General features: G+C 47.3%; 3 non-coding genes across 3 annotated transcripts; all 3 read right to left on the bottom strand.

Moving 5' to 3' along the window:
* Positions 1-14093: 14093 nt before the first annotated feature.
* TRNAK-CUU (transfer RNA lysine (anticodon CUU)) lies at positions 14094-14166 on the bottom strand. The gene has a single exon. It is a non-coding gene; the product is annotated as a tRNA-Lys (tRNA).
* Positions 14167-14533: 367 nt separating this feature from the next.
* Positions 14534-14606, bottom strand: TRNAI-GAU (transfer RNA isoleucine (anticodon GAU)). Its single transcript has one exon. It is a non-coding gene; the product is annotated as a tRNA-Ile (tRNA).
* A 221-nt stretch (positions 14607-14827) lies between these two features.
* TRNAK-CUU (transfer RNA lysine (anticodon CUU)) lies at positions 14828-14900 on the bottom strand. The gene has a single exon. It is a non-coding gene; the product is annotated as a tRNA-Lys (tRNA).
* Positions 14901-18622: the final 3722 nt, after the last annotated feature.

Raw genomic sequence — 18622 nt, 5'->3', positions numbered from 1 at the left:
GCGCGTTCAGCTGTTAAGCAATAGGTTGGTGGTTCGAGCCCAAACGAGAGAGGATTTGTGGGGTCTCAGAAGTAGCGTGAAAAGTCGTAACTTTTCAACAATACCTGACAACCATTTAATTATTGGGCGTCCGTGGCGCAATGGTTAGCGCGTTCGGCTGTTAACCAATAGGTTGGTGGTTCGAGCCCATCCGGGAGCGGTGTTGTGAGGTCTTAGATGTGACGTAAAAAGTCAAGGCTTTTACACAATATCTGACGAGCATCTAATTTTTGGGCTTCCGTGGCGCAATGGTTAGCGCGTTCAGCTGTTAATCGAAAGGTTGGTGGTTCGAGCCCACCCGGGAGAGGTGTTGTGGGGTCTCAAATGTAACGTAGAAAGCCAAAGTTTTTCCACAATTCCTGACAACCGTTTAATTTCTGAGCTTCCGTGGCTCAATAATTAGCGCGTTCAGCTGTTAACCAATAGGTTGGTGGTTCGAGCCCACCCGGGAGCGGTGTTGTGTGATCTCAAATGTAACGTAGAAAGCCAAAGTTTTTCCACAATACCTGACGACCATTTAATATTTGGGCTTCCGTGGCGCAATGGTTAGCGCGTTCGGCTGTTAACCAATAGGTTGGTGGTTCGAGCCCATCCGGCAGCGGTGTTGTGAGGCCTCAGATGTGAAGTAAAAAGTCAAAGTTTTACTTCAATACCTGACGAAAATTTAATTTTTGGGCTTCAGTGGCGCAATGGTTAGCGCGTTCGGCTATTAACCAATAGGTTGGTGGTTCGAGCCCATCCGGGAGAAGTGTTGTGACGTCTCAGATGTAACGTAAAATGTCAGAGTTTTTCCACAATACCTGACGAACATTTAATTTTTGGGCTTCAGTGGCGCAATGGTCAGCGCGTTCAGCTGTTAACCGAAAGGTTGGTGGTACGAGCCCAAACGAGAGAGGTTTTGTGGGGTCTCAGATGTAGCGTGAAAAGTCGTAACTTTTCAACAATACCAGACAACCATTTAATTTATGAGCTTCCGTGGCTTAATGGTTAGCGCGTTCAGCTGTTAACCAATAGGTTGGTGGTTCGAGCCCACCCGGTAGCGGTGTTGTGTGATATCAAATGTAACGTAGAAAGCCAAAGTTTTTCCACAATACCTGACGACCATTTAATTTTTGGGCTTCCGTGGCGCAATGGTTAGCGCGTTCGGCTGTTAACCGAAAGGTTGGTGGTTCGAGCCCATCCGGCAGCGGTGTTGTGAGGCCTCAGATGTGAAGTAAAAAGTCAAAGTTTTACCTCAATACCTGACGAAAATTTAATTTTTGGGCTTCAGTGGCGCAATGGTTAGCGCGTTCGGCTATTAACCAATAGGTTGGTGGTTCGAGCCCATCCGGGAGAAGTGTTGTGACGTCTCAGATGTAACGTAAAATGTCAGAGTTTTTCCACAATACCTGACGAACATTTAATTTTTGGGCTTCAGTGGCGCAATGGTCAGCGCGTTCAGCTGTTAACCGAAAGGTTGGTGGTTCGAGCCCAAACGAGAGAGGTTTTGTGGGGTCTCAGATGTAGCGTGAAAAGTCGTAACTTTTCAACAATACCTGACAACCATTTAATTTTTGGGCGTCCGTGGCGCAATGGCTAGCGCGTTCGGCTGTTAACCGAAAGGTTGGTGGTTCGAGCCCATCCGGGAGCGGTGTTGTGACGTCTCAGATGTTACGTAAAATGTCAGAGTTTTTCCACAATACCTGACAACCATTTAATTTCGGAGCTTCCGTGGCGCAGTAATTAGCGCGTCCAGCTCTTAATCGAAAGGTTGGTGGTTCGAGCCCACCCGGATGAGGTGTTGTGGGGTCTCAGATGTAGCGTTAAAAGTCAAAACTTTTCCACAATACGTGACAACCATTTAATTTCTGATCTTCCGTGGCTCAAAGGTTAGCGCGTTCGGCTGATAACCAATAGGTTGGTGGTTCGAGCCCACCCGGCAGCGGTGTTTTTGGATCTCAAATGTAACGTAAATAGCCAAAGTTTTTCCACAATACCTGACGACCATTTAATTTTTGGGCCTCAGTGGCGAATGGTTAGGGCGTTCGGCTGTTAACCGAAAGGTTGGTGGTTCGAGCCCATCCGGGAGCGGTGTTGTGAGGTCTCAGATGTGAAGTAAAAAGTCAAGGTTTTACCTCAATACCTGACGAAAATTTAATTTTTGGGCTACAGTGGCGCAATGGTCAGCGCGTTCAGCTGTTAACCGAAAGGTTGGTGGTTCGAGCCCTCCCGGGAGCGGTGTTGTGACGTCTCAGATGTAACGTAAAATGTCAGAGTTTTTCCAAAACACCTGACGAACATTTAACTTTTGGGCTTCCGTGGCGCAATGGTTAGCGCGTTCAGCTGTTAATCGAAAGGTTGGTGGTTCGAGCCCGCCCGGAAGAGGTATTGTGTGGTCTCAGATGTAGCGTAAAAAGTCAAAACTTTTCCACAATACGTGACAACCATTTAATTTCTCAGCTTCCTTGGCTCAATGGTTAGCGCGTTCGGCAGTTAATCGAAAGGTTGGTGGTTCGAGCCCATCCGTGAGCGGTGTTGTGTGGTCTCAGATGTAGCGTGAAAAGTCAAACTTTTTCCATAATACGTGATAACCATTTATTTTCAGAGCTTCCGTGGCTCAATGGTTAGCGCGTTCGGCTGTTACCCAATAGGTTGGTGGTTCGAGCCCACCCGGGAGCGGTGTTTTGGGATCTCAAATGTAACGTAAATAGCCAAAGTTTTTCCACAATACCTGACGACCATTTAATTTTTGGGCCTCAGTGGCGCAATGGTTAGCGCGTTCAGCTGTTAACCGAAAGGTTGGTGGTTCGAGCCCACCCGGGAGAGGTGTTGTGGGGTCTCAAATGTAACGTAGAAAGCCAAAGTCTTTCCACAATACCTGACAACCGTTTAATTTCTGAGCTTCCGTGGCTCAATGGTTAGCGCGTTCAGCTGTTAAGCAATAGGTTGGTGGTTCGAGCCCAAACGAGAGAGGATTTGTGGGGTCTCAGAAGTAGCGTGAAAAGTCGTAACTTTTCAACAATACCTGACAACCATTTAATTATTGGGCGTCCGTGGCGCAATGGTTAGCGCGTTCGGCTGTTAACCAATAGGTTGGTGGTTCGAGCCCATCCGGGAGCGGTGTTGTGAGGTCTTAGATGTGACGTAAAAAGTCAAGGTTTTTACACAATATCTGACGAGCATCTAATTTTTGGGCTTCCGTGGCGCAATGGTTAGCGCGTTCAGCTGTTAATCGAAAGGTTGGTGGTTCGAGCCCACCCGGGAGAGGTGTTGTGGGGTCTCAAATGTAACGTAGAAAGCCAAAGTTTTTCCACAATACCTGACAACCGTTTAATTTCTGAGCTTCCGTGGCTCAATGGTTAGCGCGTTCAGCTGTTAACCAATAGGTTGGTGGTTCGAGCCCACCCGGGAGCGGTGTTGTGTGATCTCAATTGTAACGTAGAAAGCCAAAGTTTTACCTCAATACCTGACGAAAATTTAATTTTTGGGCTTCAGTGGCGCAATGGTTAGCGCGTTCGGCTGTTAACCAATAGGTTGGTGGTTCGAGCCCACCCGGGAGCGGTGTTTTGGGATCTCAAATGTAACGTAAATAGCCAAAGTTTTTCCACAATACCTGACGACCATTTAATTTTTGGGCCTCAGTGGCGCAATGGTTAGCGCGTTCAGCTGTTAACCGAAAGGTTGGTGGTTCGAGCCCACCCGGGAGGGGTGTTGTGGGGTCTCAAATGTAACGTAGAAAGCCAAAGTCTTTCCACAATACCTGACAACCGTTTAATTTCTGAGCTTCCGTGGCTCAATGGTTAGCGCGTTCAGCTGTTAAGCAATAGGTTGGTGGTTCGAGCCCAAACGAGAGAGGATTTGTGGGGTCTCTGAAGTAGCGTGAAAAGTCGTAACTTTTCAACAATACCTGACAACCATTTAATTATTGGGCGTCCGTGGCGCAATGGCTAGCGCGTTCGGCTGTTAACCGAAAGGTTGGTGGTTCGAGCCCTCCCGGGAACGGTGTTGTGACGTCTCAGATGTAACGTAAAATGTCAGAGTTTTTCCAAAACACCTGACGAACATTTAACTTTTGGGCTTCCGCGGCGCAATGGTTAGCGCGTTCAGCTGTTAATCGAAAGGTTGGTGGTTCGAGCCCGCCCGGAAGAGGTATTGTGTGGTCTCAGATGTAGCGTAAAAAGTCAAAACTTTTCCATAATACGTGATAACCATTTATTTTCTGAGCTTCCGTGGCTCAATGGTTAGCGCGTTCGGCTGTTAACCAATAGGTTGGTGGTTCGAGCCCACCCGGGAGCGGTGTTTTGGGATCTCAAATGTAACGTAAATAGCCAAAGTTTTTCCACAATACCTGACGACCATTTAATTTTTGGGCCTCAGTGGCGCAATGGTTAGCGCGTTTAGCTGTTAACCGAAAGGTTGGTGGTTCGAGCCATTGCGCCACGGAAGCCCAAAAATTAAATGGTCGTCAGGTATTGTGGAAAAACTTTGGCTTTCTACGTTACACTTGAGATCACACAACACCGCTCCCGGGTGGGCTCGAACCACCAACCTATTGGTTAACAGCTGAACGCGCTTACCATTGAGCCACGGAAGCTCAGAAATTAAACGGTTGTCAGGTATTGTGGAAAAACTTTGGCTTTTTACTTCACATCTGAGACCTCACAACACCGCTCCCGGATGGGATCGAACCACCAACCTTTCGGTTAACAGCCGAACGCACTAACCATGGCGCCACGGACGCCCAAAAAAAAATGGTCGTCAGGTATTGCGGAAAAACTTTGGCTATTTACGTTACATTTGAGATCCAAAAACACCGCTCCCGGGTGGGCTCGAACCACCAAGCTATTGGTTAACAGCCGAACGCGCTAACCATTGAGCCACGAAAGATCAGAAAATAAATGGTTATCACGTATTATGGAAAAAGTTTGACTTTTCACGCTACATCTGAGACCTCACAACACCTCTCCCGGGTGGGCTTGAACCACCAACCTTTCGATTAACAGCTGAACGCGCTAACCATTGCGCCACGGAAGCCCAAAAATTAAATGCTCGTCAGGTATTGTGGAAAAACTCTGACATTTTACGTTACATCTGAGACGTCACAACACCGCTCCCGGGAGGGCTCGAACCACCAACCTTTCGGTTAACAGCTGAACGCGCTGACCATTGCGCCACTGAAGCTTAGAAATTAAATGGTTGTCACGTATTGTGGAAAAGTTTTGACTTTTTACGCTACATCTAAGACCCCACATCACCTCTTCCGGGTGGGCTCGAGCCACCAACCTTTCGATTAACAGCTGAATGCGCTAACCATTGCGCCAAGGAAGCCCAAAAATTAAATGTTCGTCAGGTATTGTGGAAAAACTCTGACATTTTACGTTACATCTGAGACATCACAACACCGCTCCCGGATGGGCTAGAACCACCAACCTATTGGTTAACAGCCGAACGCGCTAACCATTGAGCCACGGAAGCCCAAAAATTAGATGCTCGTCAGATATTGTGTAAAAACCTTGACTTTTTACGTCACATCTAAGACCTCACAACACCGCTCCCGGATGGGCTCGAACCACCAACCTATTGGTTAACAGCCGAACGCGCTAACCATTGCGCCACGGACGCCCAATAATTAAATGGTTGTCAGGTATTGTTGAAAAGTTACGACTTTTCACGCTACTTCTGAGACCCCACAAATCCTCTCTCGTTTGGGCTCGAACCACCAACCTATTGCTTAACAGCTGAACGCGCTAACCATTGAGCCACGGAAGCTCAGAAGTTAAACGGTTGTCAGGTATTGTGGAAAGACTTTGGCTTTCTACGTTACATTTGAGACCCCACAACACCTCTCTCGTTTGGGCTCGAACCACCAACCTTTCGGTTAACAGCTGAACGCGCTGACCATTGCGCCACTGAAGCCCAAAAATTAAATGTTCGTCAGGTATTGTGGAAAAACTCTGACATTTTACGTTACATCTGAGACGTCACAACACTTCTCCCGGATGGGCTCGAACCACCAACCTATTGCTTAACAGCTGAACGCGCTAACCATTGAGCCACGGAAGCTCAGAAATTAAACGGTTGTCAGGTATTGTGGAAAGACTTTGGCTTTCTACGTTACATTTGAGACCCCACAACACCCCTCCCGGGTGGGCTCGAACCACCAACCTTTCGGTTAACAGCTGAACGCGCTAACCATTGCGCCACTGAGGCCCAAAAATTAAATGGTCGTCAGGTATTGTGGAAAAAGTTTGGCTATTTACGTTACATTTGAGATCCCAAAACACCGCTCCCGGGTGGGCTCGAACCACCAACCTATTGGTTAACAGCCGAACGCGCTAACCATTGCGCCACTGAAGCCCAAAAATTAAATTTTCGTCAGGTATTGAGGTAAAACTTTGACTTTTTACTTCACATCTGAGGCCTCACAACACCGCTGCCGGATGGGCTCGAACCACCAACCTTTCGGTTAACAGCCGAACGCGCTAACCATTGCGCCACGGAAGCCCAAAAATTAAATGGTCGTCAGGTATTGTGGAAAAACTTTGGCTTTCTACGTTACAATTGAGATCACACAACACCGCTCCCGGGTGGGCTCGAACCACCAACCTATTGGTTAACAGCTGAACGCGCTAACCATTGAGCCACGGAAGCTCAGAAATTAAACGGTTGTCAGGTATTGTGGAAAAACTTTGGCTTTCTACGTTACATTTGAGACCCCACAACACCTCTCCCGGGTGGGCTCGAACCACCAACCTTTCGATTAACAGCTGAACGCGCTAACCATTGCGCCACGGAAGCCCAAAAATTAGATGCTCGTCAGATATTGTGTAAAAACCTTGACTTTTTACGTCACATCTAAGACCTCACAACACCGCTCCCGGATGGGCTCGAACCACCAACCTATTGGTTAACAGCCGAACGCGCTAACCATTGCGCCACGGACGCCCAATAATTAAATGGTTGTCAGGTATTGTTGAAAAGTTACGACTTTTCACGCTACTTCTGAGACCCCACAAATCCTCTCTCGTTTGGGCTCGAACCACCAACCTATTGCTTAACAGCTGAACGCGCTAACCATTGAGCCACGGAAGCTCAGAAATTAAACGGTTGTCAGGTATTGTGGAAAGACTTTGGCTTTCTACGTTACATTTGAGACCCCACAACACCTCTCCCGGGTGGGCTCGAACCACCAACCTTTCGGTTAACAGCTGAACGCGCTAACCATTGCGCCACTGAGGCCCAAAAATTAAATGTTCGTCAGGTATTGTGGAAAAACTCTGACATTTTACGTTACATCTGAGACGTCACAACACTTCTCCCGGATGGGCTCGAACCACCAACCTATTGCTTAACAGCTGAACGCGCTAACCATTGAGCCACGGAAGCTCAGAAATTAAACGGTTGTCAGGTATTGTGGAAAGACTTTGGCTTTCTACGTTACATTTGAGACCCCACAACACCCCTCCCGGGTGGGCTCGAACCACCAACCTTTCGGTTAACAGCTGAACGCGCTAACCATTGCGCCACTGAGGCCCAAAAATTAAATGGTCGTCAGGTATTGTGGAAAAACTTTGGCTATTTACGTTACATTTGAGATCCCAAAACACCGCTCCCGGGTGGGCTCGAACCACCAACCTATTGGTTAACAGCCGAACGCGCTAACCATTGCGCCACTGAAGCCCAAAAATTAAATTTTCGTCAGGTATTGAGGTAAAACTTTGACTTTTTACTTCACATCTGAGGCCTCACAACACCGCTGCCGGATGGGCTCGAACCACCAACCTTTCGGTTAACAGCCGAACGCGCTAACCATTGCGCCACGGAAGCCCAAAAATTAAATGGTCGTCAGGTATTGTGGAAAAACTTTGGCTTTCTACGTTACAATTGAGATCACACAACACCGCTCCCGGGTGGGCTCGAACCACCAACCTATTGGTTAACAGCTGAACGCGCTAACCATTGAGCCACGGAAGCTCAGAAATTAAACGGTTGTCAGGTATTGTGGAAAAACTTTGGCTTTCTACGTTACATTTGAGACCCCACAACACCTCTCCCGGGTTGGCTCGAACCACCAACCTTTCGATTAACAGCTGAACGCGCTAACCATTGCGCCACGGAAGCCCAAAAATTAGATGCTCGTCAGATATTGTGTAAAAACCTTGACTTTTTACGTCACATCTAAGACCTCACAACACCGCTCCCGGATGGGCTCGAACCACCAACCTATTGGTTAACAGCCGAACGCGCTAACCACTGCGCCACGGACGCCCAATAATTAAATGGTTGTCAGGTATTGTTGAAAAGTTACGACTTTTCACGCTACTTCTGAGACCCCACAAATCCTCTCTCGTTTGGGCTCGAACCACCAACCTATTGCTTAACAGCTGAACGCGCTAACCATTGAGCCACGGAAGCTCAGAAATTAAACGGTTGTCAGGTATTGTGGAAAGACTTTGGCTTTCTACGTTACATTTGAGACCCCACAACACCTCTCCCGGGTGGGCTCGAACCACCAACCTTTCGGTTAACAGCTGAACGCGCTAACCATTGCGCCACTGAGGCCCAAAAATTAAATGTTCGTCAGGTATTGTGGAAAAACTCTGACATTTTACGTTACATCTGAGACGTCACAACACTTCTCCCGGATGGGCTCGAACCACCAACCTATTGCTTAACAGCTGAACGCGCTAACCATTGAGCCACGGAAGCTCAGAAATTAAACGGTTGTCAGGTATTGTGGAAAGACTTTGGCTTTCTACGTTACATTTGAGACCCCACAACACCCCTCCCGGGTGGGCTCGAACCACCAACCTTTCGGTTAACAGCTGAACGCGCTAACCATTGCGCCACTGAGGCCCAAAAATTAAATGGTCGTCAGGTATTGTGGAAAAACTTTGGCTATTTACGTTACATTTGAGATCCCAAAACACCGCTCCCGGGTGGGCTCGAACCACCAACCTATTGGTTAACAGCCGAACGCGCTAACCATTGCGCCACTGAAGCCCAAAAATTAAATTTTCGTCAGGTATTGAGGTAAGACTTTGACTTTTTACTTCACATCCTAGGCCTCACAACACCGCTGCCGGATGGGCTCGAACCACCAACCTTTCGGTTAACAGCCGAACGCGCTAACCATTGCGCCACGGAAGCCCAAAAATTAAATGGTCGTCAGGTATTGTGGAAAAACTTTGGCTTTCTACGTTACAATTGAGATCACACAACACCGCTCCCGGGTGGGCTCGAACCACCAACCTATTGGTTAACAGCTGAACGCGCTAACCATTGAGCCACGGAAGCTCAGAAATTAAACGGTTGTCAGGTATTGTGGAAAAACTTTGGCTTTCTACGTTACATTTGAGACCCCACAACACCTCTCCCGGGTGGGCTCGAACCACCAACCTTTCGATTAACAGCTGAACGCGCTAACCATTGCGCCACGGAAGCCCAAAAATTAGATGCTCGTCAGATATTGTGTAAAAACCTTGACTTTTTACGTCACATCTAAGACCTCACAACACCGCTGCCGGATGGGCTCGAACCACCAACCTTTCGGTTAACAGCCGAACGCGCTAACCATTGCGCCACGGAAGCCCAAAAATTAAATGGTCGTCAGGTATTGTGGAAAAACTTTGGCTTTCTACGTTACAATTGAGATCACACAACACCGCTCCCGGGTGGGCTCGAACCACCAACCTATTGGTTAACAGCTGAACGCGCTAACCATTGAGCCACGGAAGCTCAGAAATTAAACGGTTGTCAGGTATTGTGGAAAAACTTTGGCTTTCTACGTTACATTTGAGACCCCACAACACCTCTCCCGGGTGGGCTCGAACCACCAACCTTTCGATTAACAGCTGAACGCGCTAACCATTGCGCCACGGAAGCCCAAAAATTAGATGCTCGTCAGATATTGTGTAAAAACCTTGACTTTTTACGTCACATCTAAGACCTCACAACACCGCTCCCGGATGGGCTCGAACCACCAACCTATTGGTTAACAGCCGAACGCGCTAACCATTGCGCCACGGACGCCCAATAATTAAATGGTTGTCAGGTATTGTTGAAAAGTTACGACTTTTCACGCTACTTCTGAGACCCCACAAATCCTCTCTCGTTTGGGCTCGAACCACCAACCTATTGCTTAACAGCTGAACGCGCTAACCATTGAGCCACGGAAGCTCAGAAGTTAAACGGTTGTCAGGTATTGTGGAAAGACTTTGGCTTTCTACGTTACATTTGAGACCCCACAACACCTCTCCCGGGTGGGCTCGAACCACCAACCTTTCGGTTAACAGCTGAACGCGCTAACCATTACGCCACTGAGGCCCAAAAATTAAATGGTCGTCAGGTATTGTGGAAAAACTTTGGCTATTTACGTTACATTTGAGATCCCAAAACACCGCTCCCGGGTGGGCTCGAACCACCAACCTATTGGTTAACAGCCGAACGCGCTAACCATTGAGCCACGGAAGCTCTGAAAATAAATGGTTATCACGTATTATGGAAAAAGTTTGACTTTTCACGCTACATCTGAGACCTCACAACACCGCTCCCGGATGGGCTCGAACCACCAACCTTTCGATTAACAGCCGAACGCGCTAACCATTGAGCCACGGAAGCTGAGAAATTAAATGGTTGTCACGTATTGTGGAAAAGTTTTGACTTTTTACGCTACATCTGAGACCACACAATACCTCTTCCGGGCGGGCTCGAACCACCAACCTTTCGATTAACAGCTGAACGCGCTAACCATTGCGCCACGGAAGCCCAAAAGTTAAATGTTCGTCAGGTGTTTTGGAAAAACTCTGACATTTTACGTTACATCTGAGACGTCACAACACCGCTCCCGGGAGGGCTCGAACCATCAACCTTTCGGTTAACAGCTGAACGCGCTGACCATTGCGCCACTGTAGCCCAAAAATTAAATTTTCGTCAGGTATTGAGGTAAAACCTTGACTTTTTACTTCACATCTGAGACCTCACAACACCGCTCCCGGATGGGCTCGAACCACCAACCTTTCGGTTAACAGCCGAACGCGCTAACCATTCGCCACTGAGGCCCAAAAATTAAATGGTCGTCAGGTATTGTGGAAAAGCTTTGGCTATTTACGTTACATTTGAGATCCAAAAACACCGCTCCCGGGTGGGCTCGAACCACCAACCTATTGGTTATCAGCCGAACGCGCTAACCTTTGAGCCACGGAAGATCAGAAATTAAATGGTTGTCACGTATTGTGGAAAAGTTTTGACTTTTAACGCTACATCTGAAACCCCACAACACCTCATCCGGGTGGGCTCGAACCACCAACCTTTCGATTAAGAGCTGGACGCGCTAATTACTGCGCCACGGAAGCTCCGAAATTAAATGGTTGTCAGGTATTGTGGAAAAACTCTGACATTTTACGTAACATCTGAGACGTCACAACACCGCTCCCGGATGGGCTCGAAAAAACCAACCTTTCGGTTAACAGCCGAACGCGCTAGCCATTGCGCCACGGACGCCCAAAAATTAAATGGTTGTCAGGTATTGTTGAAAAGTTACGACTTTTCACGCTACATCTGAGACCCCACAAAACCTCTCTCGTTTGGGCTCGAACCACCAACCTTTCGGTTAACAGCCGAACGCGCTAACCATTGCGCCACGGAAGCCCAAAAATTAAATGGTCGTCAGGTATTGTGGAAAAACTTTGGCTTTCTACGCTACATTTGAGATCACACAACACCGCTACCGGGTGGGCTCGAACCACCAACCTATTGGTTAACAGCTGAACGCGCTAACCATTGAGCCACGGAAGCTCATAAATTAAATGGTTGTCAGGTATTGTTGAAAAGTTACGACTTTTCACGCTACATCTGAGACCCCACAAAACCTCTCTCGTTTGGGCTCGAACCACCAACCCTTCGGTTAACAGCTGAACGCGCTGACCATTGCGCCACTGAAGCCCAAAAATTAAATGTTCGTCAGGTATTGTGGAAAAACTCTGACATTTTACGTTACATCTGAGACGTCACAACACTTCTCCCGGATGGGCTCGAACCACCAACCTATTGGTTAATAGCCGAACGCGCTAACCATTGCGCCACTGAAGCCCAAAAATTAAATTTTCGTCAGGTATTGAGGTAAAACTTTGACTTTTTACTTCACATCTGAGGCCTCACAACACCGCTGCCGGATGGGCTCGAACCACCAACCTATTGGTTAACAGCCGAACGCGCTAACCATTGCGCCACGGAAGCCCAAAAATTAAATGGTCGTCAGGTATTGTGGAAAAACTTTGGCTTTCTACGTTACATTTGAGATCACACATCACCGCTCCCGGGTGGGCTCGAACCACCAACCTATTGGTTAACAGCTGAACGCGCTAACCATTGAGCCACGGAAGCTCAGAAATTATACGGTTGTCAGGAATTGTGGAAAAACTTTGGCTTTCTACGTTACATTTGAGACCCCACAACACCTCTCCCGGGTGGGCTCGAACCACCAACCTTTCGATTAACAGCTGAACGCGCTAACCATTGCGCCACGGAAGCCCAAAAATTAGATGCTCGTCAGATATTGTGTAAAAACCTTGACTTTTTACGTCACATCTAAGACCTCACAACACCGCTCCCGGATGGGCTCGAACCACCAACCTATTGGTTAACAGCCGAACGCGCTAACCATTGCGCCACGGACGCCCAATAATTAAATGGTTGTCAGGTATTGTTGAAAAGTTACGACTTTTCACGCTACTTCTGAGACCCCACAAATCCTCTCTCGTTTGGGCTCGAACCACCAACCTATTGCTTAACAGCTGAACGCGCTAACCATTGAGCCACGGACGCTCAGAAATTAAACGGTTGTCAGGTATTGTGGAAAGACTTTGGCTTTCTACGTTACATTTGAGACCCCACAACACCCATCCCGGGTGGGCTCGAACCACCAACCTTTCGGTTAACAGCTGAACGCGCTAACCATTGCGCCACTGAGGCCCAAAAATTAAATGGTCGTCAGGTATTGTGGAAAAACTTTGGCTTTCTACGTTACATTTGAGATCACACAACACCGCTCCCGGGTGGGCTCGAACCACCAACCTATTGCTTAACAGCTGAACGCGCTAACCATTGAGCCACGGAAGCTCAGAAACTATACGGTTGTCAGGTATTGTGGAAAAACTTTGGCTTTCTACGTTACATTTGAGACCCCACAACACCTCTCCCGGGTGGGCTCGAACCACCAACCTTTCGGTTAACAGCTGAACGCGCTAACCATTGCGCCACTGAGGCCCAAAAATTAAATGGTCGTCAGGTATTGTGGAAAAACTTTGGCTATTTACGTTACATTTGAGATCCCAAAACACCGCTCCCGGGTGGGCTCGAACCACCAACCTATTGGTTAACAGCCGAACGCGCTAACCATTGAGCCACGGACGCCCAATAATTAAATGGTTGTCAGGTATTGTTGAAAAGTTACGACTCTTCACGCTACTTCTGAGACCCCACAAATCCTCTCTCGTTTGGGCTCGAACCACCAACCTATTGCTTAACAGCTGAACGCGCTAACCATTGAGCCACGGAAGCTCAGAAATTAAACGGTTGTCAGGTATTGTGGAAAGACTTTGGCTTTCTACGTTACATTTGAGACCCCACAACACCTCTCCCGGGTGGGCTCGAACCACCAACCTTTCGGTTAACAGCTGAACGCGCTAACCATTGCGCCACTGAGGCCCAAAAATTAAATGGTCGTCAGGTATTGTGGAAAAACTTTGGCTATTTACGTTACATTTGAGATCCCAAAACACCGCTCCCGGGTGGGCTCGAACCACCAACCTATTGGTTAACAGCCGAACGCGCTAACCATTGAGCCACGGAAGCTCTGAAAATAAATGGTTATCACGTATTATGGAAAAAGTTTGACTTTTCACGCTACATCTGAGACCTCACAACACCGCTCCCGGATGGGCTCGAACCACCAACCTTTCGATTAACAGCCGAACGCGCTAACCATTGAGCCACGGAAGCTGAGAAATTAAATGGTTGTCACGTATTGTGGAAAAGTTTTGACTTTTTACGCTACATCTGAGACCACACAATACCTCTTCCGGGCGGGCTCGAACCACCAACCTTTCGATTAAGAGCTGAACGCGCTAACCATTGCGCCACGGAAGCCCAAAAGTTAAATGTCCGTCAGGTGTTTTGGAAAAACTCTGACATTTTACGTTACATCTGAGACGTCACAACACCGCTCCCGGGAGGGCTCGAACCACCAACCTTTCGGTTAACAGCTGAACGCGCTGACCATTGCGCCACTGTAGCCCAAAAATTAAATTTTCGTCAGGTATTGAGGTAAAACCTTGACTTTTTACTTCACATCTGAGACCTCACAACACCGCTCCCGGATGGGCTCGAACCACCAACCTTTCGGTTAACAGCCGAACGCGCTAACCATTCGCCACTGAGGCCCAAAAATTAAATGGTCGTCAGGTATTGTGGAAAAACTTTGGCTATTTACGTTACATTTGAGATCCAAAAACACCGCTCCCGGGTGGGCTCGAACCACCAACCTATTGGTTATCAGCCGAACGCGCTAACCATTGAGCCACGGAAGCTCTGAAAATAAATGGTTATCACGTATTATGGAAAAAGTTTGACTTTTCACGCTACATCTGAGACCTCACAACACCGCTCCCGGATGGGCTCGAACCACCAACCTTTCGATTAACAGCCGAACGCGCTAACCATTGAGCCACGGAAGCTGAGAAATTAAATGGTTGTCACGTATTGTGGAAAAGTTTTGACTTTTTACGCTACATCTGAGACCACACAATACCTCTTCCGGGCGGGCTCGAACCACCAACCTTTCGATTAAGAGCTGAACGCGCTAACCATTGCGCCACGGAAGCCCAAAAGTTAAATGTTCGTCAGGTGTTTTGGAAAAACTCTGACATTTTACGTTACATCTGAGACGTCACAACACCGCTCCTGGGAGGGCTCGAACCACCAACCTTTCGGTTAACAGCTGAACGCGCTGACCATTGCGCCACTGTAGCCCAAAAATTAAATTTTCGTCAGGTATTGAGGTAAAACCTTGACTTTTTACTTCACATCTGAGACCTCACAACACCGCTCCCGGATGGGCTCGAACCACCAACCTTTCGGTTAACAGCCGAACGCGCTAACCATTCGCCACTGAGGCCCAAAAATTAAATGGTCGTCAGGTATTGTGGAAAAACTTTGGCTATTTACGTTACATTTGAGATCCAAAAACACCGCTCCCGGGTGGGCTCGAACCACCAACCTATTGGTTATCAGCCGAACGCGCTAACCTTTGAGCCACGGAAGATCAGAAATTAAATGGTTGTCACGTATTGTGGAAAAGTTTTGACTTTTTACGCTACATCTGAGACCCCACATCACCTCTTCCGGGTGGGCTCGAACCACCAAACTTTCGATTATGAGCTGGACGCGCTAATTACTGCGCCACGGAAGCTCCGAAATTAAATGGTTGTCAGGTATTGTGGAAAAACTCTGACATTTTACGTAACATCTGAGACGTCACAACACCGCTCCCGGATGGGCTCGAACCACCAACCTTTCGGTTAACAGCCGAACGCGCTAGCCATTGCGCCACGGACGCCCAAAAATTAAATGGTTGTCAGGTATTGTTGAAAAGTTACGACTTTTCACGCTACATCTGAGACCCCACAAAACCTCTCTCGTTTGGGCTCGAACCACCAACCTTTCGGTTAACAGCTGAACGCGCTGACCATTGCGCCACTGAAGCCCAAAAATTAAATGTTCGTCAAGTATTGTGGAAAAACTCCGACATTTTACGTTACATCTGAGACGTCACAACACTTCTCCCGAATGGGCTCGAACCACCAACCTATTGGTTAATAGCCGAACGCGCTAACCATTGCGTCACTGAAGCAGAAAAATTAAATTTTCGTCAGGTATTGAGGTAAAACTTTGACTTTTTACTTCACATCTGAGGCCTCACAACACCGCTCCCGGATGGGCTCGAACCACCAACCTTTCGGTTAACAGCCGAACGCGCTAACCATTGCGTCACTGAAGCAGAAAAATTAAATTTTCGTCAGGTATTGAGGTAAAACTTTGACTTTTTACTTCACATCTGAGGCCTCACAACACCGCTCCCGGATGGGCTCGAACCACCAACCTTTCGGTTAACAGCCGAACGCGCTAACCATTGCGCCACGGACGCCCAAAAAAAATGGTCGTCAGGTATTGCGGAAAAACTTTGGCTATTTACGTTACATTTGAGATCCAAAAACACCGCTCCCGGGTGGGCTCGAACCACCAACCTATTGGTTAACAGCTGAACGCGCTAACCACTGAGCCACGGAAGCTCAGAAATTAAACGGTTGTCAGGTATTGTGGAAAAACTTTGGCTTTCTACGTTACATCTGAGACCCCACAACACCTCTCCCGGGTGGGCTCGAACCACCAACCTTTCGATTAACAGCTGAACGCGCTAACCATTGCGCCACGGAAGCCCAAAAATTAGATGCTCGTCAGATATTGTGTAAAAACCTTGACTTTTTACGTCACATCCAAGACCTCACAACACCGCTCCCGGATGGGCTCGAACCACCAACCTATTGGTTAACAGCCGAACGCGCTAACCATTGCGCCACGGACGCCCAATAATTAAATGGTTGTCAGGTATTGTTGAAAAGTTACTTTTCACGCTACTTCTGAGACCCCACAAATCCTCTCTCGTTTGGGCTCGAACCACCAACCTTTCGGTTAACAGCTAAACGCGCTAACCATTGCGCCACTGAGGCCCAAAAATTAAATGGTCGTCAGGTATTGTGGAAAAACTTTGGCTATTTACGTTACATTTGAGATCCCAAAACACCGCTCCCGGGTGGGCTCGAACCACCAACCTATTGGTTAACAGCCGAACGCGCTAACCATTGAGCCACGGAAGCTCAGAAAATAAATGGTTTTCACGTATTATGGAAAAGTTTTGACTTTTTACGCTACATCTGAGACCACACAATACCTCTTCCGGGCGGGCTCGAACCACCAACCTTTCGATTAACAGCTGAACGCGCTAACCATTGCGCCGCGGAAGCCCAAAAGTTAAATGTTCGTCAGGTGTTTTGGAAAAACTCTGACATTTTACGTTACATCTGAGACGTCACAACACCGTTCCCGGGAGGGCTCGAACCACCAACCTTTCGGTTAACAGCTGAACGCGCTGACCATTGCGCCACTGTAGCCCAAAAATAAAATTTTCGTCAGGTATTGAGGTAAAACTTTGACTTTTTACTTCACATCTGAGGCCTCACAACACCGCTGCCGGATGGGCTCGAACCACCAACCTATTGGTTAACAGCCGAACGCCCTAACCATTGCGCCACGGAAGCCCAAAAATTAAATGATCGTCAGGTATTGTGGAAAAACTTTGGCTTTCTACGTTACATTTGAGATCCCACAACGCCGCTCCCGGGTGGGCTCGAACCACTAACCTATTAGTTAACAGCCGAACGCGCTAACCATTGAAAATAAATTTTGCAGGCTCGTAACTCTGTTTCTACTGGAGATACGGGGATGTCCTTTGAGTATGTTATAGACCAATTTGTCCTTCATCTAGCCATACCAAGAATTAGGGCTACGACAAACAGTAGTCGAGTAATTAAGCTAAACGTAAACAAACAACCCGTCCATAGCAAATGCATTAGACTATATTTTGCAGGCCCATAACTCTGTGGCTACTAGAGATACGGGGATGTCCTTAGGATATGTTATAGTCCAAATTGTCCCCCATCTAACCATACTAAAAACATTGAGCTAGGACAAACAGGGTCCGAGATATTAAGCAAAATGTTCGTCAACTTTTGTATCGTCTCTCTTATTTTTATTATGTTACTTATGATTTTTGCACTAAACTTTGGAGGCTCATAACTCTTGTTCTACAAGAGATACTGGGATCTCCTTTGGATATGTTATAGTACTCTTTGCTCCCCATACAAGGATACTTTAAACTTGAGGCTACCGCAATATCGTCGTCAACTTATTTTTTGTCTCACTTATTGTTAGAAGGTTACTTTTGATTTTTGAAAATAAACTTTGCAGGCTCGTAACTCTGTTTCTACTGGAGATACGGGGATGTCCATTGAGTATGTTATAGACCAATTTGTCCTTCATCTAGCCATACCAAGAATTAGGGCTACGACAAACAGTAGTCGAGTAATTAAGCTAATCGTAAACAAACAAACCCCCTCCATAGGAAATACATTAGACTAAATTCTGGAGGCTCGTAACTCTGGTTCTACCAGAGATACGGGGATGTAAATAATGTGACCTTGACACAAATGTTCGGATAATTATAAAAAAAAACTTCGCGGTTTCGAACCTGTGGCCTTCCGGGAGTGAGGCGGATGCGATAACCGCTACACTAAAGATATGTTATTATTTTTAATCGAAAGATCAGGGTCAAGTAATTAAGCAATACGTGAAAAAACAAACCCCTCCATAGAAAATGCATTAGACTATACTTTGCAGGCTCCTAACTCTGTTTCTACTGGAGATACGGGGATGTCCTTAGGATATGTTATAGTCCAAATTGTCCCCCATCTAACCATAATAAAAACTT

The sequence above is a fragment of the Phalangium opilio genome, unplaced genomic scaffold, assembly GCF_054372755.1.
Source record: "Phalangium opilio isolate 3A_F unplaced genomic scaffold, DU_Popi_V2 ptg000056l_1, whole genome shotgun sequence".
Lineage (NCBI taxonomy): Eukaryota > Metazoa > Arthropoda > Arachnida > Opiliones > Phalangiidae > Phalangium > Phalangium opilio.
The sequence above is the reverse complement of the archived record's forward strand: the minus strand, read 5'-3'. Positions and strand labels throughout refer to the sequence as shown.